The 10370-nt window shown below is 45.7% G+C and overlaps 1 long non-coding RNA gene across 1 annotated transcript in view; it reads left to right on the top strand.

Moving 5' to 3' along the window:
- The first annotated feature begins 1859 nt into the window (after nt 1-1859).
- Nucleotides 1860-10370, top strand: part of LOC102387011 — a 65509-nt gene continuing 56998 nt past the window's right edge. The window contains exons 1-2 of the long non-coding RNA XR_323841.2: nt 1860-1937; nt 9361-9468. This is a non-coding gene — a long non-coding RNA (uncharacterized LOC102387011). The remainder of the gene's footprint in view (nt 1938-9360; nt 9469-10370) is intronic.

Here is a 10370-nt window from a genome sequence, read left to right as displayed (position 1 = left end):
TAGAAGGAAATACCTAGGTCCCTTTTTTTTTTTCCTTTCAGGGGTTGGGAGTTAAATAAGTGGGGTTTTGCAGCCCTATTCATGTACTTACATTCATGTACTTATGCTGCTTGGCTAGGGACAGACATTCAAAAAGCCCGAGCCTATATTGATTCAATCTCTGCAGGTTAGTCTAACTTGGGTAGGCTAGATCCATTTTGCAACCGGACAGACATCCCAGAAATGCGGGCACATGCCTGCAGTGGCTCAGGCTAGAAGCTGGGGGATGCTAGAGCAGCCCTCCCTTCCTTTTCACTATACTGAGCTGAGGGAGGGGGTGGGGGTGGGGGCGGCCAGGCCCGCAGGATGCTCCAATTAGCCCAGCAGGTAATTGATAACAGTGTTTATCACCCTAACTCAATGTTCAGGTTGCTCTGCTATATACCAGAGACTTGTCTCCTGTCTGGATAGGGGCAGACTGAAGGTGGGGGAGAGAGAGGGATGGGGTGGTGCAGTTGCACCCCACTTTGATTCCCGCTCCACCAAAAGTTTAAAACAAATTGCCAGGCAGTGGCAGCAGTGAGAGACTCAACTTATTTCATGTCTCATTATAATCTATCTGATTCCTTCTAAACACTTCATTCCACAGGTGTTAACAATCCTCTCTCCCTTTTAATGGTCTCAACGTTCCATTAATCAAGCTATACTTTCTTCAGCAATTTTGCTGTTAACAGCTACTGTTAATGTTAGCTCTATTTTACAGCCCTGCAGACTATTTTCTAACTCTGGCTAAAAACATTAACTGAGTTGAGGAAACATTAACTTGGGTGAACATTAATTCAGGTATGGAAATAACTTTCAGTGAAGCACTGGATGCACTGTCAAGGTGTTATATGTGATGATGCACCCACCATCTGCACCCCCTTTTTCAAAAGCCTGGATCCACCCATGTGTCTGGATATCCCAGGATCTAGCAGAAGAGGATGCAGCTTGTTTCAGTGTTTCCAACTCAAGTGCCTTTATAATGAATATATTGTGATCTATTAAGTTATTCCTAAAGCTCCTGGAGCTTCATGATTAGTGAGAACATGATTTCATTAAAATGAAAAAGGTACGATTCTAGGCCTCATGATTGTGGGGCAGAATCTAGAAAATATGAGCTTAGTGCCCCTTACAGACTCAAAACTCAAGAAGCAAAGAAAGGAAGCCAGTATCCCAGAGGTGGGCAATTATTTCAGCTAGAGGGCCACTTAACAAGTGAGCTGTTGAGGGCTGCATACACAATTTTTTTTATAGAAGATATCATTTTAACAAATTATAGATAAAAATAAATAATATACTAAAAATCAAATCTACACTATAACATATTTTAATTTTAATTAAATTTCCCCCCCTGATTTATGGTTTTTAGTAGTGTGTATAGAGGTGATTATAATAGCTCAAAATAAAGTCTTACTCTTGTAGACTGTGTGGGGGGAGCATGTGTAGCGATGTGAGGTGTGGATGTTGGTGTGGGGGTACATGTGTATTTGGGGGCTGCCCGTGCACTAGGGGAAGAAGTGAGGGCAGGTGGCACATGCAGCAAAGCTCCCTAAGGGTGATGGAAGTGCAGGTATGGCCTGCCCCCACCAACCAGCCTGCAGCTGCCCCCACAGCACCCCTCATGGGGCTGAGCCCTGCCCACTCCTGCCTGGAGCAGCCTGCCCTGTGTATCCACCTGCACCTCCTGGCCCTGGCCTCAGCCAGGGCGCACAGCTTCCCAGTGGGGTTGCTCCTGAAGTGACTGCAGCTGCTCATGTGCTGCTCAGCTCCCTTCATCTCCAGTGGCTCCTCCTCCTCCTCCTGTATTGCTTTGGATGGGGAGAAGCTGCCCTGGGAGACTCCTCCCTCAGCGTGTGGGGCTCTAGCTCCACCTTCCAGCAATCTGCCTGCTCAGCGCCAGGAGCAGCCACCTACAGGTAATTGGGAACGGGAGGTGGAGCTTTGCATGTTGGGCCAGGAGCTGCTTAGCTGCAGCTTCCCCCAACCCTGGAGCGGTGCAGCAGGGGGCAGGAGGAGGAGCTATAGGAGAAGGTGGGGAGCCGAGCAGTACCTGCTGCACCAGAAGCAGTCCTGCCAGGAAGGTGTGCAGGCTGCTGGGGGTGGGGCTGGAGCTGTGGGCAGGAGTGGATTGCATTGCCCTGGGTGGGAGCAGGCAGGCCTTGGCCGCATGCAGACTGCTGTGGGGGCACCCATGGGCTGTATTTTGCCCACCCAGTTTAGACTCTTAGCGCTTTGGGGCAGAGGTTCTCTCTTGCTAAATGCTTGAACGGTGCTTAACATATTGGGCTTTGATTTTAGTTAAGGTCTCTGGGTGCTACTGTTAAATAAATATTGACTAATAATATAATAAGCAAGCATGAGGAGGACAGTGGATTGTCTGTACAACTGCAAGCTAACCAGCAGGGTGACAGGAAGAAAATTATTCATGCCAATAGAGCCTGATTCGAGAACAATGTCACCCTTCATTAAACTCTGCAAATCCCTCATCTTCAAAGGGAGGAGGGCTACAAGCCAGATATTCAGCTGGTGCAGTCGGGAAGCTCCGTTTGAGTTCAGTGCAGTCAGGATGATTTATACCAGCTGAGGACCTGAACTCACTGTCATAGAGAGCTAAAGCGACAAAGGGACTTGGTGTCCAAATGCTGCAATACTTTTGGTGCTTGGCTCTCAAACCGTGTTAAGTGCTCCCTATGTAATACATAGGGAGAGTCAGATTGTTACAGAATGGATCCAAAACTACCCACATGAACAGGGAGCCAACCAAGGCCAGCATGCTGCCTACAACTTGTTAACGAGGAACTGCTGAGGATGGTGCGTCTAGAGCTCAGTCTCTCTGAGTCTTAGAAACTTTATTCTGAGCACAAGATAGTGCCTTGTCCTTGGGTTCCACAGACTGGGATAGTCTCCTGAAGGTAGGCATCTACCCCCTTAAGTCTGATAACTGTACAAGAGTTATTCTTTTCCTGTGAAAAATACAAAACCGGAGGAGAAGGCAGTGCTTTTCCTTTTCTTTAAAATTCATCTACAACAGCTAAACAGCTAGAGCATTGTCCAAGAGGCATGAGAACAAAGTTTGGTTCCCTCTGCCTGGAGAGAGAGAGAGACTTGCATCCCCTGGGAGAGTACCCTAATTATCAGGCTACAGACTACTTCTGCATAGGGACACTCCCAGCCCTTCCTCTCCCACTGGGCAGAAAAGAATTCAAGACTCATACTGAGGTACAAAGCCACAGGAAGCATAATGAGATTAGTGGTTGGCTCCTTGACCTGGGGTGGTAGAAAATCAGCTTCTTTAGAGCAGATGCCAAAATCTAGGTTTCCCCCCCCTCAAGTGGATGTCTGCTTGCTAAGCTATTGTGTAAAAAGGGACACCAGCATCACCCCCTCTGTGGCCTTCTGGAGGGCAAGGAGAGAAAAATGACATGACAAGGACTGGCCTGTGAGGGATACAAACCAAAACAGGAACAACACAGTGAAAATTAAATGGAAAAGTGTTTGTGGAAAGAAGGAAGGAACCAAGCAGTAAGTACACCCCATGCTCAGGGAGTTACAAGGCACTTTGATGTTGCTGAAAGCACATTTTGATAGAGTCTAGGTGCTTTGTGGATGATTGGCTCTCAGGGTACTTGAAATGCCTGCAGAGTTTGCCCACCCACAGCTGGTATAATCACTTTATCCCAATACAAAACAGGAGATATTCTATTCAAAGGAGGGAGGCTTCATTATGAAGTCAGTGAACTGCAGGGGGGCATTTTGAAGTTGTTTAATGCTGATAGAAATCAGTTTTTATCAATACGCAAGTAAGAATAAAATAATATGACCTGGGGACAATTTGTCATGCAAGATTGAGGATTTTAAGTGTTTTTAAAAGCGTTTCCTTCTGCAAATGTTAGGGATTAACTGCTGTGACTGAACCACCTTAGAAATGTGGGAAGTGCAAGTGTTAGCACAAGGAGTCTCCTGTATCTGACAAAGTAGTATGTTGCATATGAAAGCTCATGCCTCTGAACCAGTTAATCTCTAAGGTACTACCTTGACCTGCCTTCTCTCAGTTTTCACTAATTCCAAAGACACTGCTGATGTTGTATCCAGTGGCTCCAGATTAAAACTCTCTTTCCTTAATAGACAAGTTAGTGAAATCTTTGACAAAGCTGGCCAGTGAATATGCCAGAGCACCATGCTTGATTTCACTTACTAGTCTGATGAGGTACAAGTTTCCATTTACTCCATGCAATGTCTGTAAACCCCTGACCTGGCTAAGGAAAGTAGTGGGGGAAGGAAACAAGGGTTCATTCTGTATCCATGTGCAAGATGACTTCAACAGTAAGTTTTCAACCACTGTCAACAAAGTACCTTATGTTTATCAAGGCAGATTTTTTCATTATATACACAGATATATGTTTTTAAATATAAATGGTCATTTGAGAGTCCACAATACCGCTTTTTACATATGTCTATGGAATTTCTGGAAACGGTTAGTTTGTATACTGTGCTGAAAATTCCTCAAATGAAGTGTGAACCATTTAGATTATTTGTAGAACCCTCTAGCTCCTTCTAAATACACTCCCTTTCTTTCAGCTAAGAACACCTTTGTGTGTAATACAACATTATGAAGTTATAATCTTTAGTTTGTACTTGGTTGTAGGGAAGTCCAACCAATTTAAATTGGACAAGAACATTTGGGACTTCTGAAAATCTGAACATTTAGAAAATATGAGAAGGGGGATGGAAAAAGAGGCAAAATACTGCATACTCTGCTAGACTGCACTGTAAAGGCCCATCAATTTTAGAAGTTTGAGCAGGATTATATATATATGCAGTGGCAAGGATGACAATAGATGGCCCAGCAGAGAACACTTGTCTCTCATGTCACTAACCCTCTTGATGAAGGTGGCATTTGATACATCACAGTAGATTGCTTTTGGTCTGCATTTAGAAGCAAACAGCATAGGTTAATCCTGGTCTCAGCTGCACCTGGTGAATTCCATTAAAGATAATGAGGCTGCATAAGAATATATGAAAACAGTTAGATCTCACGCTTTCCTATCCATTTAAGGCCTGATTTTGCTATCTTTGGCGCTTGTAAAAGGGGTCCTCACAGAATGAAGCCAGAGTGGGAGGGCTGGACTCCAGGCTACAGTGGGTGCACTGAAAAATGTCATTTGGCTTTAGAGGCCTTTCCAGCAATATTCTCTTTCATTTGATAAGGGAGTGCTTTGGAACCAGTGAGCTCTCCAGAGGTAGAAAGAGCTTTTAAATTCATCACTGCCTTTGGAATAGGAAATTATTTAGAGTCTCCATGTACTAAGGAATGTGCTGGGCTTTGATACAAATGCTCTCACAAATCTGAATGTGCGGCAGTGAGTGGTGAAGGGAAAGTCCAGAGCAGAAGTTTAATTTCTGAGAAATGTGAATCAATTAAAAAAGTACTGGAAAAAGAAAATCCCAAGCTTCAAAGCCTTCCCTCCCTGGGTGTTGTTGAGTCTAAGATCATTAGGTTTGCTGCTAAATTAAATACTGAAGTGGGATCCCTGCTTAGAAAAACAGTGTGCCAGGACACAGTAGGGGCACATTTTTCAAATAGCCGTGCACTATATGCGAGCAGATCTGTTTGCATAAGATAAACCCCATGTTGACCTGTACCAGGTAACAGAGAATGTGTGGGGTGGAGCAAACTATTAGGCCTGTGCGAAGAGGTTAGTATTTGCTTTGGATTCAGCCAATTCAGGGGACAGTGATTTGATTTGGTGATTTGAATCACTGTCCTGAATTGATTTGTCCGAATCTGATTTGGAGATTTGGCTGCTGCCGAATCTCTGAATCGAACAGGCCCCATCCCTGCCCACTGTCCCAGCCCTGTCGATAGCTGCCCCACCAAGAGAAAAGAAAAAGAAAAAAAAAGCCCTGCCCTAACTGGTTCCTGCCAGGCGGGGGTGATACCCGCTGCCCTGTGCTGTGTGGGGGGCTCTGATCCTGAACTCGGTTGTCTGGTGGTCGCTGCTGCCTAAGTTGCCCCACACTTCTGCACTCCCCACCAAGGCTTCCTCACTTGTGAGCAGCAGGTCAAGAAGAGCACGGCTCTTAGTTGGCTACTCCAGCACTTGTACCAGGAAGCTGTCCCCAGAAACTTCCTGGATCGCCTGTGGATTGCTATATTGACCTCCCAGCAGATGTCAGGGTGATTGAAGTCCCCCATAAGAACCAGGAACTGTGATCTGGAAACATCTGCTAGCTGTCTGAAGAAAGCCTCCTCCTCCCTTTCTGGTGATCTATGGCAGACACCTACCACAACATCATCCTTGTTGCTGTCTCCTCTGACCCTAACCCAGGGATTTCAACAGGCCTGTCTCCAGTTTCATACTGGAGCTCTGAGCAATCATATGGCTCTTTTACATAAAGTGCAACTCCTCCTCCTCTTCTCCCCTGCCCGGCCTTCCTGAACAGTTTGTATCATCCATGACAGTGCTCCAGTCATGAGAGCTATCCCACCAAGTCTCTGTTATTTCAATCGTGTTCCAGTTCCACGACCGTCTAGGACTTCCGATTCTTCCTGCTTGTTTCCCAGGCTCCGTGCATTCGTGTAGACACATCTGAGGTAATTAACTGATTGCCCTACTTTCTCAGGAAGGATGAGAAGGCCTCCTTTGTTGCCCCCTCCTGCTTGTGCTTCCTCCTGGTCACCTGCTTCCCCACTTGCCTCTGGGCTTTGGTCTCCATCTCCTAGCCAACATAATTTAAAGCATTCCTCACTAGGTTTGCAAACCTGTCTGCAAAGTTGTTCTTCCCTCTCTTCATCAGGTAGATCCCATCTCTTCCTAGCAGTCTTTCTTCTTGGAACAACATCCCATAGTCAAAGAAGCCAAAGCCCTGCTGGCAACATCATCTTCACAACCATGCAGTGATCTGCAGATGCATCCACCCCTGCCTGTGCCCTCCCCCTTAACCAGAAAGATCAAGAGAGGAGGAACTTGCCTTCATTTTTCATGTATATTTGGTCCATGCAGTAATATAAATTGGTTGGTGGGGGGATGCTGATTCAGAGGGTTTGCCAGAACAAGAAACCCCAGGGAGCCTGTGCTGCTGCCCTAGCAGCCTGTGTCTGGGCAGCTTGCACTAAGGCAGCAGCAGCCTGTGCTGCCACTGTAGCAGCCCCAGCAGGAAGAGGTAAGCTGTTTATTCTCCTCCTGCTCCTTGTGTACTTCCCAGGACACCAACATTTTAAGATACGCCTCTGGGTCCTTGTTTTCTCTGCTGAGACTGCCAAGAACAAAGCCCTATCTATTCTAGAGACACCAAATCAGTGTCACTTCATTGACAGAAAGTAGAGTTTTATGCCAGGGGCTCTATGCCTGATAAATTACCTGAATAAAACTTACTGGTGGGAGTCCCCTCAACAAAGGATAAGGGCCCTATACCATTCTAATGCTGCTGAGATCAAGAAAGGGGTACTGGTTTTGGTATTGATGCACCTCATCTCTGCGAGTAGGAGTGGATGAAACAAGGACTTTTCTTTTTACAATTTGACAAAAAAAATCTGCTCCCCCCCATAAAGACCACGAAAAATTAATTACTAAAAACTGAAGTATTTCGATGTGGAAATCTGACTCGGTGCACCAAAGGAGTTGGTGTTCAGAGTTGTTTCAAACTCTGGCTCTCAAGCCCAGAGTCCTTGACTGTAGTCCATTTCCCACAATGTGCCACCTTCTCCCACTTTGCAGAAAGGTAGTAGTAATTCATGGGAGTTTGTGACTATAACTGGCCTGAAAGTGCGACCCACTGAGAAGAATAAGGACATGAAACACCAGAACTAAAACTCCTATGCTATACTGTGGCAGCATTCCCAAATTGCAGTGTATTGGATTGCAGCTCACCACATCTTATGAAAGGTTTTATATAATCATAAAGCCAATTTTCCATTTTTGAACAACCTGATTACATGATACTACTTGCTATTAGTTTGCGTGGCTTTGGGTTTGTTTGAGATCACCAAATGTATCACATCTGTGCCACTGTCTGTCCTAACTTAAACAGTTTTGAAAAATGTTTTCCGTAGATGATCCTTGCTCATGTTCCAGTTCATTAACCAAACATTAACTTCCCAAAGGCATTAGCATGAGAGTCTCCTCAAGAACAAGATAAAATGTAATAGAAGGTGGAGGAAAAAACATACCACTTACCAGGTAAAAGGGAGAAACAAAGCAAGCAGCATCTAGCTCTAACATGACCACTCTGGGCTGTACTTGCCTACCTCAGCCAGAGGTACATGGTTGTGGTGAGGAGGTAGGTGAGACATATCTATGGAGAAAAACTTCGTAAAAGTCCCAGAGGAAGCTGCTTCTGGGTTATGGACTGTGTCTGTCTTGGGATTCCCACTACTGTAACACGGTGGTTTATTTTGTGTTCAACTGTTGTGGCTGTTGGCACTGAATTCACAACCCAGCCCTGATACCCTGGCTCCAGGCAAGCACATCCTTCAGATGGACCACAACTCCTCTGGCAAATTTTGTTGATCCACAGTGATAGGAAATAAGAGCAGTGCAGGCAAAGCAAGCAAGATGGTTACAACATACATTACCCAGAATATACACAAGATGAGCGGTGCGTCTGGCTGGTACGTAAATGCTCTGGCGGCCTCTCCTACCTGGAGCAGTCCCCCCACCCCTGACCCCCATCTCTCTCTCACGCACACACCCCTGCTGCCACCTCCCCCTTCCCTCCCCCCAGCCCATCACACCCTCCAAGTGGGAGCTAGGAGACTAGGAGCCCCCCAGGCTGGGGCCACATCTCCCAGCACTGGGGTGGGCACGGGGCAGGGCTGCAGTGTGGCAGTTGCCCCTGAAGCTGCGGCTCCTGCCAGCAGGTCCCGTCCCATCCCATCTGGCAGCTGGGCACACAGGGTATGAGATGGGTGGGGGGGAAATGTGTGGTTAGGAGGAGAAGGTTTGTTGGGGGTGGGGTTTATTAGGTGGGTTTGTGGGTGGGTGTGTGGAAGCAGAGGGGGAAAATGGCCCTGCCTGCTTTGCATAAGGTCCTGGGCTGGAATCCAGGGAAGGGAGCATTAATGACTGAAGGACAGACTGGTGAGTACTATCTGGAGAAGGAAGAGGCTATGCCAGAGCTGGCTGCAGGTGAGAACAAGCCAGTAGTGGGGGAATGGGAATGGGGAAACTGAGGCAGATTTGCCACAGTGCCCCACATAACTGTGAGGAGGCAAGAGTGATTAAAATGAATATTAACCTGTGCTACTGGCACAGGGATCTGAGGCCCCTCAGGAGGTTGAAGATTCCTTGCATCAGATGTTTGGTGTAGACTTGGCTTTATTTACTTTGTTTATTCCAGAAGGGAAGAGGATGCAAGTATGCTTTGGTCAGTCATGTCCCAAAGCACAGGAGCCTTGAGGAACAGACTGAGGTGGCAATGCTGCAACATCAGTTTTCTGAGGAAGGGGTGAGTCTCCCTACAAGTCTAATCACAGATTCAAGCTTATTTTATTGCGATTGAATTGAAATTGAGCTATTTTTTCCACTACTTATGTACTGAGCACCTACAGTCCTAAAGATATTACTGTACTTAAATGCAAAATTTGCATTTTTATCTCCTCTGATGTATGAAAGGTGGTAAGAGATGCTTCCTCTGTGCCATGGGAAGGATGTTGTTTCTTTCACATACATTCAGAAACACAAAACCAATGTTGATAGAAGCATTCGCTTAAACAAACCAGGTGTTTTCAAGAGCTGTTCCCAAGCAGGTCCGGACTGTAGGACCTTGACCTACTGACAGCAAGCACTTGAAGGCCTCCAAATAGTTCCACAAACTTAAAACTTGCTGAAGTGGGCTAGTCTGTCTTCCTAATGTTCATCCATGTCTTTGTGAAAAAATGCTGGGATTAAACCAGATACTAACCTAAGTATCTGCCACATAACATGGGACCTGATATTGCAAACCCAAGTAGTCCTCTTGTGTTAGCCCCTTACTTGCATAGAAAATACAACTGTGGGATTGGGTCCTGGATGGAATACCTCCACTTATGCATGATAAATGTACTGCACATTATCATGGCATGTTCCTCTCTTAAGTAATCCTTTCACTCCTTTTTGAATAATCTACGTTTCTGTTTTGCTATGCAAATCCATCTCTTAAGTGTGTGTGCTGCAAGTATCTCAGGTGGTTGCAGGCAATGCTGCTTTTTGTTCTCATTGCTTATCCATTTATTCAACAGGTATATTTTTAGATTACGTATCCTCTATGCAGCATATCACCGTTTAGTTCAGAACAGACTATATTCATCTCTTGGATTTGTGTCTTTTCTTTTCTTCAGCAGCTGTTTGTTTAACATACTTTCAAAAGGT

Source organism: Alligator sinensis, unplaced genomic scaffold, assembly GCF_000455745.1.
Source record: "Alligator sinensis unplaced genomic scaffold, ASM45574v1 scaffold309_1, whole genome shotgun sequence".
NCBI classification, from domain to species: Eukaryota; Metazoa; Chordata; order Crocodylia; family Alligatoridae; genus Alligator; species Alligator sinensis.
The sequence above is the reverse complement of the archived record's forward strand: the minus strand, read 5'-3'. Positions and strand labels throughout refer to the sequence as shown.